The following is a 21,728-nucleotide window of genomic DNA, read 5'->3' as shown; positions in this document are numbered from 1 at the left end:
TGATGACACACAGATCAACATCTCTGGACCAGATATCACCTCCTTACTAACCAGAATCCCTCAATGTCTATCCGCTATTTCATCCTTCTTCTCTGCTAGATTTCTGAAACTTAACATGGACAAAACAGAATTCATCATCATTCCCCCATCTCACGCAACCCCCCCAACGAACCTATCCATTACAGTAAATGGCTGCCCACTCTCCCCAGTCCCACAAGCTCGCTGCCTCGGGGTAATCCTTGATGCTGATCTCTCCTTCAAACCACATATCCAAGCCCTTTCCACTTCCTGCCAACTTCAACTCAAAAATATTTCACAAATCCGTACATTCCTCAACCAAGAATCTGCAAAAACCCTAGTCCATGCCCTCATCATCTCTTGCCTTGACTACTGCAACCTCCTGCTCTGTGGCCTCCCCTCTAACACTCTCACACTCCTCCAATCTATTCTAAACTCTGCTGCCCAATTAATCCACCTGTTCCCCCACTATTCCCCGGCCTCTCCCCTCTGTCAATCCTGTTGTGAATTTGGATTCTGGGCTCCCCCGGTGGCTACTGGTGGAATTGAACTGGTGTCTTCATCTTCTCTGTTCACCTGTTCCCATCAAGATGTGGGAGTCGCTATATAACCTTGCTGCTTTGTTAGTTGCTTGCCGGTCAACAATGTTATCAGAAGCCTCTCTGTGCTTGTTCCTGCTCCTAGACAACTACTAGATAAGTTGGACTCTTGTCCATGTTTGTTTTTGCATTTTTGTTCCAGTTCACAGCTGTAGTTTCGTTACTGTGTCTGGAAAGCTCTTGTGAACAGGAATTGCCACTCTGGTGTTATGAGTTAATGCCAGAGTTTTAAAGTAATTTCTGGATGGGGTTTTGATAGGGTTTTCAGCTGACCATGAAAGTGTTCTTTCTGTCTTCTGCTATGTAGTAAGTGGACCTCAAATTTGCTAAACCTATTTTCATACTACGTTTTGTTATTTCATCTTAATTCACCGCCAATACATGTGGGGGGCCTCTGTCTCCTTTCGGGGTATTTCTCTAGAGGTGAGCTAGGACTAATATTTTCCTCTGCTAGCATTATTTAGTCCTCCGGCTGGTGCTGGGCATCTAGAATCAACGTAGGCATGCTACCCGGCCACTGCTAGTTGTGTGTTAGGTTTAGTTCATGGTCAGCTCAGTTCCCATCTTCCAAGAGCTAGTTCCTATATATGCTGATGCTATGTTCTCTTGCCATTGAGATCATGAAAGTTTGACCGGCCCACAAAGTGTTAATTGTTTGGGCTGAAGCAGGAGATAGAGAAGTGTTTAAGGGAAATTTTTTTTTTTTTTTCCCTTCAGAGTTTTGCTGCCTAGCCCTTAATTGCTGTCTAGCTGCTTCTTACCTCCTCTTAACCCTTGAATGGCTCTGTGTCCACCTGTTTGTAATGGATCTTCAGAGTGTAACTGCAGGTTTGAATAATCTCGCCACGAAGGTACAAAATTTGCAAGATTTTGTTTGTCATGCACCTGTATCTGAGCCGAGAATTCCTTTGCCGGAATTTTTCTCGGGGAATAGATCTGGGTTTCAGAATTTTCGAAATAATTGCAAATTATTTTTGTCCCTGAAATCTCGCTCTGCCGGAGACCCTGCACAGCAGGTCAGGATTGTGATTTCCTTGCTCCGGGGCGACCCTCAAGACTGGGCTTTTTCATTGACACCAGGGGATCCTGCGTTGCTCAATGTGGATGCGTTTTTTCTGGCCTTGGGGTTGCTTTATGACGAACCTCATTTGGAGCTTCAGGCAGAAAAAACTTTGATGTCCCTATCTCAGGGGCAAGATGAAGCGGAAATTTACTGCCAAAGATTCCGTAAATGGTCTGTGCTTACTCAGTGGAATGAGTGCGCCCTGGCGGCGACTTTCAGAGAGGGTCTCTCTGATGCCATTAAGGATGTTATGGTGGGGTTCCCTGTGCCTGCGGGTCTGAATGAGTCCATGACAATGGCTATTCAGATCGATAGGCGTTTGCGGGAGCGCAAACCAGTGCACCATCTGGCGGTGTCCACTGAGAAGTCGCCAGAGAGTATGCAGTGTGATAGAATTCTGTCCCGAAGCGAGCGGCAGAATTTTAGACGGAAAAATGGGTTGTGTTTCTATTGTGGTGATTCTACTCATGTTATATCAGCATGCTCTAAACGCACTAAAAAGCTTGGTAAATCTGTTTCCATTTGCACCTCACCGTCTAAGTTTATTCTATCTGTGACCCTGATTTGCTCTTTGTCATCTATTACCACGGACGCCTATGTCGACTCTGGCGCCGCTTTGAGTCTTATGGATTGGTCCTTTGCCAAACGCTGTGGGTATGATTTAGAGCCTTTGGAGACTCCTATTCCTCTAAAGGGGATTGACTCCACCCCATTGGCTAATAATAAACCACAATACTGGACACAAGTAACTATGCGTATTAATCCGGATCACCAGGAGATTATTCGCTTTCTGGTGCTGTATAATCTACATGATGATTTGGTGCTAGGATTGCCTTGGCTGCAATCTCACAACCCAGTCCTCGACTGGAGAGTTATGTCTGTGTTGAGCTGGGGATGTAAGGGGGCTCATGGGGATGTACCTGTGGTTTCCATTTCATCATCTATTCCCTCTGAAATTCCTGAGTTCCTGTCTGACTATCGTGACGTCTTTGAAGAATCCAAGCTTGGTTCGTTACCTCCGCACCGAGAGTGCGATTGTGCCATAGATTTAATCCCGGGTAGTAAATACCCAAAGGGTCGTTTATTTAATCTGTCTGTGCCTGAACATGCTGCTATGCGAGAATATATAAAGGAGTCCTTGGAAAAGGGACATATTCGTCCATCGTCATCTCCCTTAGGAGCCGGTTTTTTCTTTGTGTCAAAAAAAGACGGCTCTTTGAGACCATGTATTGATTATCGGCTTTTGAATAAAATCACTGTTAAATATCAATACCCATTGCCGTTGCTGACTGATTTGTTTGCTCGCATAAAGGGGGCCAAGTGGTTCTCTAAGATTGACCTTCGTGGGGCGTATAATTTGGTGCGAATCAGGCAGGGGGATGAGTGGAAAACCGCATTTAATACGCCCGAGGGCCACTTTGAGTATTTAGTGATGCCTTTTGGTCTTTCAAATGCTCCGTCAGTTTTCCAGTCCTTTATGCATGATATTTTTCGCGATTATTTGGATAAATTTATGATTGTGTATCTGGATGATATTCTGATTTTTTCGGATGACTGGGACTCTCATGTCCAGCAAGTCAGGAGGGTTTTTCAGGTTTTGCGGTCTAATTCTTTGTGTGTGAAGGGTTCTAAGTGTGTTTTTGGGGTACAGAGGATTTCCTTTTTGGGATATATTTTTTCCCCCTCTTCCATTGAAATGGATCCTGTCAAGGTTCAAGCTATTTGTGATTGGACGCAGCCCTCTTCTCTTAAGAGTCTTCAGAAATTTTTGGGCTTTGCTAACTTTTATCGTCGATTTATTGCTGGTTTTTCGGATATTGCTAAGCCATTGACCGATTTGACCCAGAAGGGTGCTGATGTTGCTGATTGGTCCCCTGATGCTGTGGAGGCCTTTCGGGAGCTTAAGCGCCGTTTTTCCTCTGCCCCTGTGTTGCGTCAGCCTGATGTTGCTCTACCTTTTCAGGTTGAGGTCGACGCTTCTGAGATCGGAGCTGGGGCAGTGTTGTCGCAGAAAAGTTCTGACTGCTCCGTGATGAGGCCTTGTGCCTTCTTTTCCCGTAAATTTTCGCCCGCTGAGCGGAATTATGATGTTGGGAATCGGGAGCTTTTGGCCATGAAGTGGGCTTTTGAGGAGTGGCGCCATTGGCTTGAGGGGGCCAGACATCAGGTGGTGGTATTGACGGACCACAAAAATTTGATTTATCTTGAGACCGCCAGGCGCCTGAATCCTAGACAGGCGCGCTGGTCATTATTTTTCTCTCGGTTTAATTTTGTGGTGTCATACCTACCGGGTTCTAAGAATGTTAAGGCGGATGCCCTTTCTAGGAGTTTTGAGCCTGACTCGCCTGGTAACTCTGAGCCCACAGGTATCCTTAAGGATGGAGTGGTATTGTCAGCCGTTTCTCCAGACCTGCGGCGGGCCTTGCAGGAGTTTCAGGCGGATAGACCTGATCGTTGCCCACCTGATAAACTGTTTGTTCCTGATGATTGGACCAGTAGAGTAATCTCTGAGGTTCATTCTTCTGCGTTGGCAGGTCATCCTGGCATTTTTGGTACCAGGGATTTGGTGGCAAGGTCCTTCTGGTGGCCTTCCCTGTCACGAGATGTGCGAGGCTTTGTGCAGTCTTGTGACGTTTGTGCTCGGGCCAAGCCTTGTTGTTCTCGGGCTAGTGGATTATTGTTGCCCTTGCCTATTCCTAAGAGGCCTTGGACGCACATCTCGATGGATTTTATTTCAGATCTGCCTGTTTCTCAGAAGATGTCTGTCATCTGGGTGGTGTGTGACCGTTTCTCTAAGATGGTCCATTTGGTTCCTCTGCCCAAGTTGCCTTCTTCTTCCGAGTTGGTTCCTCTGTTTTTTCAAAATGTTGTTCGTTTGCATGGTATTCCTGAGAATATCGTTTCTGACAGAGGGACTCAATTCGTGTCTAGATTTTGGCGGGCATTCTGTGCTAGGATGGGCATAGATTTATCTTTTTCGTCCGCTTTCCATCCTCAGACGAATGGCCAGACCGAGCGGATTAATCAGACCCTGGAGACATATCTGAGGTGTTTTGTGTCTGCTGACCAGGATGATTGGGTTGCTTTTTTGCCATTGGCGGAGTTCGCTCTCAATAATCGGGCCAGCTCTGCCACTTTGGTGTCCCCGTTTTTCTGTAATTCGGGGTTTCATCCTCGATTTTCCTCTGGTCAGGTGGAATCTTCGGATTGTCCTGGAGTGGATGCTGTGGTGGAGAGATTGCATCAGATCTGGGGGCAGGTGGTGGACAATTTGAGGTTGTCCCAGGAGAAGACTCAGCTTTTTACCAACCGCCACCGTCGTGTTGGTCCTCGGCTTTGTGTTGGGGATTTGGTGTGGTTGTCTTCTCGTTTTGTCCCTATGAGGGTCTCTTCTCCTAAGTTTAAGCCTCGGTTCATCGGCCCGTATAAGATATTGGAGATTCTTAACCCTGTTTCCTTCCGTTTGGACCTCCCTGCATCCTTTTCTATTCATAACGTTTTTCATCGGTCATTATTGCGCAGGTATGAGGTACCGGTTGTGCCTTCCGTTGAGCCTCCTGCTCCGGTGTTGGTTGAGGGTGAGTTGGAGTACGTTGTGGAGAAAATCTTAGACTCTCGTGTTTCCAGACGGAGACTCCAGTATCTGGTCAAGTGGAAGGGATACGGCCAGGAGGATAATTCTTGGGTGAATGCATCTGATGTTCATGCCTCTGATCTGGTTCGTGCCTTTCATAGGGCCCATCCTGATCGCCCTGGTGGTTCTGGTGAGGGTTCGGTGCCCCCTCCTTGAGGGGGGGGTACTGTTGTGAATTTGGATTCTGGGCTCCCCCGGTGGCTACTGGTGGAATTGAACTGGTGTCTTCATCTTCTCTGTTCACCTGTTCCCATCAAGATGTGGGAGTCGCTATATAACCTTGCTGCTTTGTTAGTTGCTTGCCGGTCAACAATGTTATCAGAAGCCTCTCTGTGCTTGTTCCTGCTCCTAGACAACTACTAGATAAGTTGGACTCTTGTCCATGTTTGTTTTTGCATTTTTGTTCCAGTTCACAGCTGTAGTTTCGTTACTGTGTCTGGAAAGCTCTTGTGAACAGGAATTGCCACTCTGGTGTTATGAGTTAATGCCAGAGTTTTAAAGTAATTTCTGGATGGGGTTTTGATAGGGTTTTCAGCTGACCATGAAAGTGTTCTTTCTGTCTTCTGCTATGTAGTAAGTGGACCTCAAATTTGCTAAACCTATTTTCATACTACGTTTTGTTATTTCATCTTAATTCACCGCCAATACATGTGGGGGGCCTCTGTCTCCTTTCGGGGTATTTCTCTAGAGGTGAGCTAGGACTAATATTTTCCTCTGCTAGCATTATTTAGTCCTCCGGCTGGTGCTGGGCATCTAGAATCAACGTAGGCATGCTACCCGGCCACTGCTAGTTGTGTGTTAGGTTTAGTTCATGGTCAGCTCAGTTCCCATCTTCCAAGAGCTAGTTCCTATATATGCTGATGCTATGTTCTCTTGCCATTGAGATCATGACACAATCCCTTCACTAGCTCCCCATTGCCCAGAGACTCCAGTACAAAACCCTAACCATGACGTACAAAGCCATCCACAACCTGTCTCCTCCTTACATCTGTGACCTCATCTCCCGGTACTTTCCTACACGCAACCTCCGATCCTCACAAGATCTCCTTCTCTATTCCCCTCTTATCTCCTCTTCCCACAATCATATACAAGATTTCTCTCGTGTATCACCCCTACTCTGGAACCCTCTACCACAACACATCAGACTCTCGCCTACCATCGAAACCTTAAAAAAGAGCCTGAAGACCCACCTCTTCCGACAAGCCTACAACCTGCAGTAACCACCGAACGACCAAACCGCTGCATGACCAGCTCTACCCTCGCCTACTGTATTCTCACCCATCCCTTGTAGATTGTGAGCCCTCACGGGCAGGGTCCTCTCTCCTCCTGTACCAGTTATGACTTGTATTGTTTAAGATTATTGTACTTGTTTTTATTATGTATACCCCTCCTCACATGTAAAGCGCCATGGAATAAATGGCGCTATAACAATAAATAATAATAATAATAATAATAATAATAATAATAAAAGTAGATATGGGATAGATAGATAGATAGATAGATAGATAGATAGATAGATAGATAGATAGATAGATAGATAGATAGATGGAGAATTAAGAGCAGCACAAAAACAAAAATAGGGTGCAAAGCCCCCCAGGCATATACCATATTTTCCTAAGAGTCCAAGAAAGATTAGAGGCAGCACATCATTGAGATTTGAAGTTTTAAAGGTGCTAAATTTTAATAGCCCATTCTCAAGAAAGGCCAAAATGTCGGCTATGATAGATAGATAGATAGATAGATAGATATGTGATAGATAGATAGATAGATAGATGATACATAGATAGATAGATAGATAGATAGATAGATAGATAGATAGATAGATAGATAGATAGATAGGTACAAGGAGAATTAAGAGCAGCACAAAAACAAAAATAGGGTGCAAAGCCCCCCAGGCATATACCAAACCTTTTCCTAAGAGTCCAAGAAAGATTAGAGGCAGCGCACCATTGAGATTTGAAGTTTTAAAGGTGCTAAATTTTAATAGCCCATTCTCAAGAAAGGCTCTACATGAGCCAAATTGTCGGCTATTAAAATTTAGCACCTTTAAAACTTCAATTCTCAATGGTGTGCTGCCTCTAATGTTTTTTGGACTCATAGATAGATAGATAGATAGATAGATAGATAGATAGATAGATAGATAGATAGTTAGATAGATATGTGATAGATAGATAGATAGATAGATAGATCGATAGATAGATATGGGATAGATAGATAGATAGATAGATAGATAGATAGATAGATAGATAGATATGTGATAGATATTTCTTATATTCGTTTCTTCCATTCCCTGATAACCAGCCCACTCATGCTTAGATCAGTAGTGTACATTGATGTAGCAATAGGCTCCATCTGCCCCAGTATTGCTCCCCATTAAACTCTTAAAGCATATCCTTTTCTTCACTTGTGCTGGGCATTGCTTGTAAGAGTGGGAGTGTCTGTCTATTCACATCTCAAGTCTTTTCTTTTCTCTCCCATGTAGCATACTGTGATGTGCTTAGGTCCTGGCTAATGTGGTCGTCCTCCACAACATCCAGACTGAACGCCTTCACACGACCACACTTGTAAGGTAAGACGTGCTGGAGGGTTGTTAGTCAGACACATATATAGAGACCGAGTAGCTGATGGCGCACTGCCTGTAAATGCTGTCTGCTTAAGACACAAAAGGTGGAGGGAGTTACTGGACTTAAGCTAGCCACCAAGACTCCTCCTTTTTTTCCACCTCACTTGGCATGTCATTTAGGCTTTGCATGGCACAGGTGACACCATGCCTGACTGTACAGGGAGCCAGGGAGTCCCTAATCTTTTCAGCCATCAGTTTGTATAACAGTGTGGTGTTAAATCTGCTTTACTCCCACAGCTAGAGCCCCAGCTCTGTTCTCAGTATTCTCAACTTGATGAATGGTCTGTAGCCTTACATTGTGTTTCCATGTGAAAGCGTGCCTAAGAGTACATTCTATTTAGTCCACTATTTCTGTTCACCACATACCGTCTTTTGTTCTCTGTGAGCAGCCATTTCACTGTTAGTATTTTAATTATTCCAGAAAAAAGTAAAAAAAAAAGTCTTCTTCATGATCCCTAATTTATCTCTAGTGAAGGTGATGATTTAGATCTATGTCGGATAGTAACACTTTTATCTAGGCTGCACTTATGTCAGATTTTTATTGTAGGTTGCTGATCCAAGTAATCCTCTTATTTTAACTTTTTGGAAAATTCTAGTCAAATTAGATTTTTTTTTAAACTCTTATTAGTTTGCGAATCGAATGCATATTATGCCACATACCGGATATTACATCGCATAAACCTACGTATAAGAGGTTGTTCATTCATTCTATTCCTAAAAGGCGCAGTGTTAATTTCCAAGTCTCCATCTTTGAGATCTGGTGTTAACTAGAATAGTAAATCCATGTCAGGGACAGATCTTTAATTAGAATGTAAGATTTCTCAGCAGCAAAACATTAATTACCATCTTAAATTGCCATTAATCATCAATGTGGCAGAGGCGAGGTTATAAATCAGAAATACAGTGAGCTAATACGGAGCATGGGAAATCCCAGACTTTGCATACGTTTTACAGTAAATGAGACTGAGGCTTGTGATAATCTAGAAATAGTAAGAGATTATTGGATTTTTTTTTGCATTTGAGACCACATTGAAGTAACTATCGCTTGTGCCCTTCTGAACACCTCTGAAAATTGATTCCAACACTAATATCATGGAAATATATATTATTTATGGATAAATGGTATCTATGTCAAGTATTTGCCACGAGTTTGCGAGTTATATGCTTTGTAACCGTTTCAAATATTTTTATAATCAGTTACTTTTGTACAGCCATCATTTTGATGGCTGAAATTGAACATGATGTATATACCGAGCACGTTTATGCAGTTTGTTCTTGTTCATATGTAATGCCGATGGTGGAAGTTTGCATGGCAGTTGGCGTGAAAAAAAAAAACAACTCAAAAATTGGGAAAAATAATTCTGTAAGATCTCTGCATAATTGCATTAAAAAATACTGTCAGTATGACATAAAAATTTCAGGAACTCCAAAAAAAATCAATAGGCGGATAAAAATGAAATAATAATAAAATAAATGAACATTGATGATTGTATTAACTCATTTTTTGAAAGTTCACTACATAAATTGTTTCTAAGCTTGTAACTCTTCATGGATCCTAAAGAGTGGTATTGATCTCAGCTAACAATGGTTTACACATGCGTGAACAGCTTTGTGCTGAATTTGCAGGAAGGTGAATTCTACACCAATATTCTTCTCATGCAAAGCTTTGTACTATATATATATATATATATATATATATATATATATATATATATATATATATACTGATATATATAATCAGTATGGCCTTGTATGGTTTATCTGTCATTTGATTAGCTTTAGCTTGGTAGATGGTGAAGCTTTTTTATTACTGAAATGTATAATAGGCTTAAAATGAAGGAAAATCATATAAAAAGGAGGTGGACTGAGGCCATTTAGTGCCTAGCAGACTTCTTTCAGGAATTTCTAAAGAAGTTTCTATACAACTAAATGGGGTATGTGAAAACGTAGTCATCTGCTGCAGAATAAAATGCAGTTATATGTATAGTGCAGATGTTCTGTTAAATTGAAAACATTTACTTTTTTCATGAATCAATAATACTCATGAAGAGAAGGAACTTTGTAATGTATCCTATCAGAGAAATCAGCTTCTTTTTCCTCCTGGACTGATCTTTCATTTTCAATTTTCTCAATTCACAGGTAGTGTTGAGCGATACTTTCCGATATCGGAAAGTATCGGTATCGGAAAGTATCGGCCGATACCGTCACAGTATCGGAATCCAATCCGATACCGATACCCGATCCCAATGCAAGTCAATGGGACTCATGTATCGGACGGTATTCCTGATGGTTCCCAGGGTCTGAAGGAGAGGAAACTCTCCTTCAGGCCCTGGGAACCATATAAATGTGTAAAAGAAAGAATTAAAATAAAAAATATCGCTATACTCACCTGTCCGACGCAGCCGGGACTTCAGCGAGGGAACCGGCAGCGTTGTTTGTTTAAAATTCGCGCTATTACTTGGTTACGTGAATTCCCGGCTTGTGATTGGTCAGGTCGGCCATGTTGCCGGGACGCGGACCAATCACAGCAAGCCGTGACGAAATTACGTCACGGCTTGCTGTGATTGGTCCGCGTCCCGGCAATATGGCCGCCCTGACCAATCACAAGCCGTGACGTCACGGGAGGCTGGACACGCGCTCATTTTAAAATGGGCGCGTGTCCAGCCTCCCGTGACGTCACGGCTTGTGATTGGTTGCGCCGCGGTCAACCAATCACAAGCCGGGAGGCTGGACGCGCTCATTTTAAAATGGGCGCGTGTCCAGCCTCCCGTGACGTCACGGCTTGTGATTGGTTGCGCCGCGGTCAACCAATCACAAGCCGGGAGGCTGGACGCGCTCATTTTAAAATGGGCGCGTGTCCAGCCTCCCGTGACGTCACGGCTTGTGATTGGTCAGGGCGGCCATATTGCCGGGACGCGGACCAATCACAGCAAGCCGTGACGTAATTTCGTCACGGCTTGCTGTGATTGGTCCGCGTCCCGGCAACATGGCCGACCTGACCAATCACAAGCCGGGAATTCACGTAACCAAGTAATAGCGCGAATTTTAAACAAACAACGCTGCCGGTTCCCTCGCTGAAGTCCCGGCTGCGTCGGAGAGGTGAGGATAGCGATATTTTTTATTTTAATTCTCTCTTTTACACATTTTAACATTAATGTTGTTGCGATACCCGATATCCGATACCACAAGAGTATCGGAATCCCGGTATCGGAATTCCGATACAGCAAGTATCGGCCGATACCCGATACTTGCAGCATCGGAATGCTCAACACTATTCACAGGTAAAATCTATCTTTAGTGAACACAGAATTTCCCATAACTCAGATAAGCGATAATGACTGGTGCTCATAAAGTTTTTTTAGAGGGGAGAGGAGGAGGAAGAAGGTAGACGCAGACACACAAATACTGCTGCAATTGTCACAGCTTCACATTTAAGAAATTGACTTAGTTCACATTCTTATTTGTTGAATTGTTGCAGATTTTTCCAGGTTCGCTGAAAATCAACTGCAATGTACGATAGAACACAGATCGGACTGTATTGGATTGTGAAATCTCCACCAACACGCAGCAAACAAATCTGCTCAGAACGAAGGATATGCTGGGTGTTTTGTAATCCACATGTTATTACTGTAGTCTTTCACAGTGGATTTTATCCATTGCAAAGAATAGAGTGAAATGCGTTTATCTAGCATGTGTAAACCCCCCACCCAAATATTTCAAATGCTTTCATTATTGGAAGGGGTTAAACAAATTGTACTCACCCTGTCCTCATCTATGTACCAAGCACCTCTGCTTGAGTCTGGTTATCTTCTTCAGTCCACTCGTCACCAGTGTGGTCTGCAATGGGCCATCTTCGTTATCTTGTAGGACCTTTTTTTCTACTACCCGGCATTTTCTGCCATGCAGCAGAAGATACTAAATATGCAGGGTTCTCGAATAAGCCAAAGATGTCGAATGTCAGCAGATTCCTTCATCACTACTGACATCCCATAATAACCCACAGATTAAATGCCTTCATGAAATCACTTTGAATTGTGTCCAATGATAGACTCCATTTTGCTCCATTTTTAGCTGTTCAGTATCTGAACAGCGCTTGGGAAGTGACACAGCTCCTTATATGGTCTAATGCAGCGAATGTTGCTGCAAGCGTTCTTTTATTGCCTTGTAATAACATTTACAGCTACTGCAAAAATGTACAGAAGTGTGCTACCTACAGTGGCATCTATAGGGTTAAACAGAAGTGATAAGAGCTAACTATTTACTGCTGTTCCAAGCAGATGCCGGCTGTGAAACACAGGCAGCATCTTCTCAAAGTGGAAAGGGCTCAATGCATACAAACTGCAATGACCTGTAGAGTCACACGAGCATATATTCTCAAATCCGATTATGCAAATCACACTCTGATCAGGCGCTCATCAGAGTTTGATCACAGTGTGATTTGTTGTGAACTCTGTGTTCAGGCTCCCTCTTGTGGTCACTGGTGGTATGGTGTGACTTTTGCTTTGGGCTCCCCCTGGTGGCTTTGTCTGTTATCCTGCTGGTCTCTGGCTATCAGCTGGATTCGTTATCCTCTGGGAGGTTCCTATATAGCTCTGTTTTACTTCCACTTGTTGCCGGCTGTCGATGTAATCAGTGCTACTCAGATTCCTTCTGACTACCTTGCTCCCAGTCCATCCAGGACAAGCTAAGTTTTGTTTGCTCATTTTTTGATCAGCAGTGTTTATCATGTTTTCTGTTCCAGCTTGCTAAAATGTAATGCCCTCGCTTGCTGGTTGCTCTAGTGGGCTGAGTTTCTCCCCACACACCGTTAGTTGGTGTGTGGGTTCTTGAAATCTCAGGATGGATATTTTGTAAGGGTTTTTTATTGATCGCATAGACCCCTGCTCTATTTTCTGCTTTCTAGTACTAGTGGGCCTCTTTTGCTGAATCTGATTTCATCCCTATGTATGTGCCTTCTTCTTACTTCACCGTTAATATTTGTTGGGGGCTTCTATATATTTGGGGATTATTTCTCTGGAGGCAAGCGAGGTCTTTCTTTCTCTTTAGGGGTAGCTAGTTCCTCAGGCTGGCTCGAGACGTCTAGGAATTTTTTAGGCACGTTCACCGGCTACCTCTAGTTGTGTTGGATAGGTTCAGATTTGCGATCAGTCCAGTTACCATCTCCCTAGAGCTCGTCCTTAGTTTAATCACTTGCTGGTCTATTTGTGATCCTCAGCCACTAGGGATCATAACAGTACAGCCGGCCAGCAAAGTGTTAATTGCATGGCAGAAGCAGGAGAAAAGAAGCCTTGAGAATTTTTTTTTTTTCTTGTTGTTGCCGTGTGTCTAGCTGCTGTGCTAGCTTCTCTCCTCCTCTTAATCTTGGTGTGGCTCTGAGTTCAGCTGCTGACATGGATGTCCAGAGTTTGGCTTCCAGTCTGGATCATCTTGCTGCTAGGGTTCAAAGTATTCAGGATTTTGTTGTTCACAGTCCTATGTCTGAGCCTAGAATACCTATTCCGGAGTTGTTTTCTGGAGATAGATCTAGGTTCCTGAATTTTAAGAACAATTCTAAGTTGTTTCATTCTTTGAAACCTCGTTCCTCTGGTGATGCAGTTCAGCAAGTTAAGATTATCATTTCCTTTTTGCGTGGTGACCCTCAAGATTGGGCCTTCGCATTGGCGCCAGGGGATCCTGCATTGCTCAGTGTGGATGCGTTTTTTCTGGCCCTTGGATTGCTCTATGAGGAACCTAATCTTGAGAACCAGGCTGAAAAAGCCTTATTGGCCCTCTCGCAGGGGCAAGATGAAGCAGAGGTGTACTGCCAGAAATTTCTGAAATGGTCGGTGCTTACTCAGTGGAATGAGTGTGCCCTGGCTGCAAATTTCAGAGAAGGTCTTTCTGAAGCCATTAAGAATGTCATGGTGGGGTTCCCTATGCCTGCAGGTCTGAATGAGTCAATGACTGTGGCCATTCAGATTGATCGGCTGTTGCGGGAGCGCAAACCTGTGCACCATTTGGCGGTGTCTTCTGAACAGACACCTGAATCTATGCAATGTGACAGAATTCTGACCAGAAGTGAACGGCAAAATTATAGACGGCAAAATGGGTTGTGCTTTTACTGTGGTGACTCAGCTCCTGTTATCTCAGCATGCTCTAAGCGCAAAAAAAAGGTTGATAAATCTGTCACCATTGGTACTTTACAGCCTAAGTTCATTTTGTCTGTTACCCTGATTTGTTCCCTGTCATCTTACCCGGTTAATGCCTTTGTAGATTCAGGTGCTGCCCTGAGTCTGATGGATTGGTCATTTGCCAGGCACTGTGGTTTTGATTTGGAGCCTTTAAAATTCCCTATTCCACTAAGGGGAATTGACTCTACGCCATTGGCTACGAATAGACCTCAGCACTGGACACAAGTGACCATGTGCATGACTCCTGTTCATCAGGAGGTGATTCGCTTTCTTGTATTGCATAATTTGCATGATATGGTCGTGTTGGGTCTACCATGGTTGCAGACTCATAATCCAGTCCTGGATTGGAAAGCTATGTCTTTGTCAAGTTGGGGTTGTCAGGGAATTCATGGTGACGCTCCTGTGGTGTCAATTGCTTCGTCCACTCCTTCTGAAGTCCCTACGTTTTTGTCAGACTACCAGGATGTATTTGAGGAGCCCAAACTCAATTCTCTACTTCCTCATAGGAACTGTGATTGTGCTATAAATTTGATTCCTGGTAGTAAGTTTCCTAAGGGACGACTTTTCAATTTATCTGTGCCGGAGCATGCTGCCATGCGGAGTTATATAAAGGAGTCTTTGGAGAAGGGACATATTCGCCCGTCCTCTTCCCCTCTTGGTGCGGGATACTTTTTTGTGGCTAAGAAGGATGGTTCCCTGAGACCTTGTATTGATTATCGCCTTTTGAATAAAATCACGGTTAAATTTCAGTATCCTTTGCCATTGTTAACTGATTTGTTTGCTCGCATTAGGAGGTCTAGTTGGTTCACCAAGATAGATCTTCGTGGTGCGTATAACCTTGTGCGTATAAAACAGGGTGATGAATGGAAAACTGCATTTAATATGCCTGAAGGCCATTTTGAGTACCTGGTGATGCCTTTTGGACTTTCTAATGCTCCTTCAGTCTTTCAGTCCTTTATGCACGACATCTTCCGTGAATATCTGGATAAGTTTATGATTGTGTATCTGGATGTTATTCTGTTTTTTTCGGATGATTGGGAGTCTCATGTTAAGCAGGTCAGGATGGTCTTTCAGGTCCTGCGTGACAATGCTTTATTTGTGAAGGGCTCAAAATGTCTTTTTGGAGTCCAGAAGATTTCTTTTTTGGGTTTCATTTTTTCTCCTTCTACTATTGAGATGGACCCGGTCAAGGTTCAGGCTATTCATGACTGGACGCAGCCTACATCTGTTAAGAGTCTTCAGAAGTTCTTGGGTTTTGCTAATTTTTACCGTCGCTTCATAGCTAATTTTTCTGGTGTTGTTAAGCCTTTGACGGATTTGACCAAGAAAGGTTCTGATGTGACTAATTGGTCCTCTGTGGCTGTGGAGGCCTTTCGGGAGCTGAAGCGCCGGTTTTCTTCGGCTCCGGTCTTATGTCAGCCAGATGTCTCACTTCCCTTCCAGGTGGAGGTTGATGCTTCCGAGATTGGAGCGGGGGCTGTTTTGTCGCAGAGAAGCTCCGATGACTCTGTGATGAAGCCATGTGCTTTCTTTTCAAGAAAGTTTTCGCCTGCCGAGCGGAATTATGATGTCGGTAATCGGGAGTTGTTGGCTATGAAGTGGGCATTTGAGGAGTGGCGACATTGGCTCGAGGGAGCTAAGCATCGTGTGGTGGTCTTGACTGATCACAAGAATTTGATTTTTCTCGAGTCGGCCAAGCGGCTGAATCCCAGACAGGCTCGTTGGTCGTTGTTTTTCTCTCGTTTTGATTTCGTGGTTTCGTACCTGCCTGGTTCGAAGAATGTGAAGGCTGATGCTCTTTCTAGGAGTTTTGTGCCTGACTCTCCTGGAGATTCAGAGCCGGCTGGTATTCTTAGAGAAGGGTTGATTTTGTCTGCCATCTCCCCAGATTTGCGACGTGTGCTGCAAGAGTTTCAGGCGGATAGACCTGATCGCTGTCCACCGGAGAGACTGTTTGTCCCGGATAGATGGACCAACAGAGTCATCTCCGAGGTTCATTCTTCGGTGTTGGCGGGCCATCCTGGAATATTTGGTACCAGAGACTTGGTGGCCAGGTCTTTTTGGTGGCCTTCCTTGTCGCGGGATGTGCGTTCCTTTGTGCAGTCTTGTGGAATTTGTGCTCGGGCTAAGCCTTGCTGTTCTCGAGCCAGTGGTTTGCTGTTACCTTTGCCTGTCCCAAAGAGGCCTTGGACGCACATTTCCATGGATTTTATTTCAGATCTCCCTGTCTCTCAGAGAATGTCTGTCATCTGGGTGGTGTGTGATCGTTTTTCTAAGATGGTCCATTTGGTGCCCTTGCCTAAGTTGCCTTCCTCCTCCGAGTTGGTTCCACTGTTTTTTCAAAATGTGGTTCGTTTGCATGGGATTCCTGAGAACATTGTTTCTGACAGAGGATCCCAGTTTGTGTCTAGATTTTGGCGGACCTTTTGTGCTAAATTGGGCATTGATTTGTCTTTTTCGTCGGCCTTCCATCCTCAGACGAATGGCCAAACCGAGCGAACTAATCAGACCTTGGAGACTTATTTAAGATGTTTTGTTTCTGCTGATCAGGACGACTGGGTCACTTTTTTGCCGTTGGCCGAGTTTGCCCTTAATAATCGGGCTAGTTCTGCTACTTTGGTTTCTCCTTTCTTTTGTAATTCGGGGTTTCATCCTCGTTTTTCCTCGGGTCAGGTGGAGCCTTCTGACTGTCCTGGAGTGGATGTTGTGGTTGATAGGTTGTATCAGATTTGGAATCATGTGGTGGACAATTTGAAGCTGTCTCAAGAGAAGGCTCAGCTCTTTGCCAACCGCCGTCGCTGTGTGGGTCCCCGACTTCGCATTGGGGACTTGGTGTGGTTGTCTTCTCGCTTCGTTTCTATGAAGGTCTCCTCTCCTAAGTTCAAGCCTCGGTTTATCGGTCCTTATAAGATTCTGGAAGTCCTTGGCCCTGTGTCATTTCGTCTGGACCTCCCAGCATCATTTGCTATTCATAATGTGTTCCATCGCTCGTTGTTGCGGAGGTATGTGGTGCCTGTGGTTCCTCCGGTTGAGCCTCCTGCCCCGGTGCTGGTTGAGGGAGAATTGGAATACGTGGTGGAGAAGATCTTGGATTCTCGTATTTCTAGATGGAGGCTCCAGTATTTGGTTAAATGGAAGGGCTATGGTCAGGAGGATAATTCTTGGGTTGTCGCCTCTGATGTTCATGCAGCCGATTTGGTTCGTGCCTTCCATGTGGCTCATCCTGATCGCCCTGGTGTTTTTCATGAGGGTTCGGTGACCCCTCCTCAAGGGGGGGGTACTGTTGTGAACTCTGTGTTCAGGCTCCCTCTTGTGGTCACTGGTGGTATGGTGTGACTTTTGCTTTGGGCTCCCCCTGGTGGCTTTGTCTGTTATCCTGCTGGTCTCTGGCTATCAGCTGATTCGTTATTCTCTGGGAGGTTCCTATATAGCTCTGTTTTACTTCCACTTGTTGCCGGCTGTTGATGTAATCAGTGCTACTCAGATTCCTTCTGACTACCTTGCTCCCAGTCCATCCAGGACAAGCTAAGTTTTGTTTGCTCATTTTTTGATCAGCAGTGTTTATCATGTTTTCTGTTCCAGCTTGCTAAAATGTAATGCCCTCACTTGCTGGTTGCTCTAGTGGGCTGAGTTTCTCCCCACACACCGTTAGTTGGTGTGTGGGTTCTTGAAATCTCAGGATGGATATTTTGTAAGGGTTTTTTTATTGATCGCATAGACCCCTGCTCTATTTTCTGCTTTCTAGTACTAGTGGGCCTCTTTTGCTGAATCTGATTTCATCCCTATGTATGTGCCTTCTTCTTACTTCACCGTTAATATTTGTTGGGGGCTTCTATATCTTTGGGGATTATTTCTCTGGAGGCAAGCGAGGTCTTTCTTTCTCTTTAGGGGTAGCTAGTTCCTCAGGCTGGCTCGAGACGTCTAGGAATTTTTTAGGCACGTTCACCGGCTACCTCTAGTTGTGTTGAATAGGTTCAGATTTGCGATCAGTCCAGTTACCATCTCCCTAGAGCTCGTCCTTAGTTTAATCACTTGCTGGTCTATTTGTGATCCTCAGCCACTAGGGATCATAACAGTGATTATAGTGTGCTTTTGGATGATGAGACGATGGCGAAAAAAATATCTCTTTCTTCTCCATTCTGTCAGCTGTGGAAATCGGACTGCACTCAGATACCATCTGAGTGCAGCCCAATAGTTTCCATGCGGATTCCATTGACTTGCATGTTCTGAATATTGTATCAAACTCGGAAATGCTGCAACTTTTTCCTCTGTCTGAGAAAAAAAATCAGACATTTGCACGACCTCATAAAATAACATTAATCCAAGTGCCATCCAATGTTTTGTCAGATCGCAGGAGCTCTTGAAGGGGCTTATTAAACAGGGATCTGGTTATTTAAAAATTAAGTGACTCAGACCTCTAGCTTCCAATTCTGTATTTTGTGACTATGAGGTTTTCTTTTCAAGCTCAGGATACGTGAGAAGGCTTTCTAATCCCTACAGTGTCACACTGTATTGTTTTTATGAGCGATAAATAGAATATGTATGACATTTTTGAACCATTTTGTTTCTGCTGGCAAAACCTTCCCTCTTGCCAGTAAAAGCATTGTGTACAAACTATAGCAAAGCTGCGTTTTTTAAGGCTGATTACATGTGTCATTTGTCTGCAGTACATGTACATAAAGCTTGTTTTAATCACCAAAAATGCAGCAAAAATGCTGAAAGAATTGGCATGCTGCAGATTTTCAAAAACACTGCACAAATTCATTCACGCAAAAAAAAGCTGTGTGCGCATGAGGTTTCTTAAACCCCATAGCTTTTGATTGGACTATGAAACGCACCTTCTTATCTGTAGAAAAAAAAATTCTACAAAAATACTGCAGGTGAGGATTGCTTTATACTGCAGTTGGAGCGCTGATTCTTTGTTTCTGTTTTTGCTGTATCCAATACAATCCTACAATTCATGCAAATATGAATGGCAATTTATTTCCATTAGCAATAAGTCCTTTAGAGGGTAAAGAGAGTGAATTCAGTGATGAGCATATGTACAGTTAAGTCCATATATATTTGGACAGAGACAACATTTTTCCCAATTTTGGTTATAGACATTACCACAATGAATTTTAAACAAAACAATTCAGATGCAGTTGAAGTTCAGACTTTCAGCTTTCATTTGAGGGTATCCACATTATAATTGGATGAAGGGTTTAGGAGTTTCAGCTCCTTAACATGTGCCACCCTGTTTTTAAAGGGACCAAAAGTAATTGGACAATTGACTCCAAAGCTATTTCATGGACAGGTGTGGGCAATCCCTTCATTATGTCATTCTCAATTAAGCAGATAAAAGTCCTGGAGATGATTTGAGGTGTGGTGCTTGCATATGGAAGGTTTTGCTGTGAAGTAAACATGCGGTCAAAGGAGCTCTCCATGCAGGGAAACAGGCCATCCTTAAGCTGCGAAAACAGAAAAAACCTATCCAAGAAATTGCTACAATATTAGGAGTGGCAAAATCTACAGTTTGGTACATCCTGAGAAAGAAAGAAAGCACTGGTGAACTCATCAATGCAAAAAGACCTGGGCGCCCACGAAAGATAACAGTGGTGGATGATCGCAGAATAATCTCCATGGTGAAGAGAAACCCCTTCACAACACCCAACCAAGTGAACAACACTCTCCAGGAGGTAGGCGTATCAATATCCAAATCTACCATAAAGAGAAGACTGCATGAAAGTAAATACAGAGGGTTCACTGCACGGTGCAAGCCACTCATAAGCATCAAGAATAAAAAGGCTAGACTGGACTTTGCTAAAAAACATCTAAAAAAGCCAGCACAGTTCTGGAATAACATTCTTTGGACAGATGAAACTAAGATCAACCTCTACCAGAATGATGGAAAGAGAAAAGTATGGTGAAGGCGTGGTACAGCTCATGATCCAAAGCATACCACATCATCTGTAAAACACGGTGGAGGCAGTGTGATGGCTTGGGCATGCATGGCTGCCAGTGGCACTGGGTCACTAGTGTTTATTGATGATGTGACACAGGACAGAAGCCGGCGAATGAATTCTGAGGTATTCAGAGCCATACTGTGTGCTCAGATCCAGCCAAATGCAGCAAAACTGATTGGTCATCGTTTCATACTACAGATGGACAATGAGCCAAAACATAAAGCCGAAGCAACTCAGGAGTTTATTAAAGCAAAGAAGTGGAATATTCTTGAATGGCCAAGTCAGTCACCTGATCTCAACCCAATTGAGCATGCATTTCACTTGTTAAAGACTAAACTTCAGACAGAAATGCCCACAAACAAACAGCAACTGAAAACCACTGCAGTGAAGGCCTGGCAGAGCATCAAAAAGGAGGAAACACAGAGTCTGGTGATGTCCATGAGTGCAAGACTTCAGGCAGTCATTGCCAACAAAGGGTTTTCAACCAAGTACTAAAAAAGAACATTTTATTTAAAATTATTTAATCTGTCCAATTACTTTTGGTCCCTTTAAGAACAGGGCAGCACATGTTAAGGAGCTGAAACTCCTAAACCCTTCATCCAATTTTAATGTGGATACCCTCAAATGAAAGCTGAAAGTCTGAACTTCAACTGCATCTGAATTGTTTTGTTTAAAATTCATTGTGGTAATGTCTATAACCAAAATTGGGAAAAATGTTGTCTCTGTCCAAATATATATGGACTTAACTGTATTTCAAGCCTAAATAATTTCTAAATAAAATGTTTGTAATTTGTGTTTATTGTAGAAACATAGCATATGGCCACCTAAAAATATTCAAGGCTTCTATTAAAAAAAATATGTTAGCAGATTTTTGCTATGTAATCTGAGAGCAGCATAAGGTAGGGTATAAAACATAAAATTTGCTGTTGTGTCACTTATTAAGCTGCATGCTGTTATTTACTCACAGTAAAGGGTTTATCACCAGGACATTATTATTGCTTTGTCTAGCTGGCAAAGGAGCAGACGTCCGACGCCACCCCTACTGAGATATGCAGCTCGCTGTCAATACATAATATACATACAGAGCCTGGTGGGGGTGGGGATAGCTTTCTCAGCTCTGTTTCATGCTACATTTGAGAACTCTGATTATGTCAGAACCACTGCACCGTGTAAACTGAGGGTTATATTGTTGGATTCAGTTTATCTTTAAATAGATCAGGCTGCTCTCAGATTAGGTACCTAAAACCTGCTGGCAGATTCCCTTTAACTTAAAATGTGAAAAAATAACCCAACTCATATGACATCATTTTTTAAGATAAAACTGTTGTAGCTGTCTGTTTTGACTCAGTCAGATTACAGGGATCACCAGTGATAGTACTGAATAATTACCAATCTATATCTCAATCCATGCTTTGTATTTGATTACTGATTCCGAAAAATACTGCACTCGTCAAAAATGAAGTTTTATGCTTAATAGTGTAATTTTATTTGCAACAAGTGATTTGTAGCGACAAGCAAAACGTTTCAGCCAATTTAGTGGCCTTGGTCACATAGTCGCACTGTGCAGGGAACATATGCTACTGTGTCCCCTAGTGATGCATGAGAAGTATGGCCAGTCTGTGAGGTATAAGGCAGCCACCAATCGGTGGTGGTACAGCTGCAGGTGCTGACACTGC

General features: G+C 43.4%; 1 protein-coding gene across 1 annotated transcript in view; it reads left to right on the top strand.

Moving 5' to 3' along the window:
• Positions 1-7,716: 7,716 nt before the first annotated feature.
• Positions 7,717-21,728, top strand: part of GRIK2 (glutamate ionotropic receptor kainate type subunit 2) — a 1,301,067-nt gene continuing 1,287,055 nt past the window's right edge. Inside the window, exon 1 of the mRNA XM_077289658.1 lies at positions 7,717-7,883. The gene's annotated coding sequence lies outside the window, so the exon portion shown is untranslated. The remainder of the gene's footprint in view (positions 7,884-21,728) is intronic.

This window comes from Ranitomeya variabilis, chromosome 2, assembly GCF_051348905.1.
Source record: "Ranitomeya variabilis isolate aRanVar5 chromosome 2, aRanVar5.hap1, whole genome shotgun sequence".
NCBI lineage: Eukaryota > Metazoa > Chordata > Amphibia > Anura > Dendrobatidae > Ranitomeya > Ranitomeya variabilis.
This window is presented reverse-complemented; position numbering and strand designations above follow the sequence as displayed.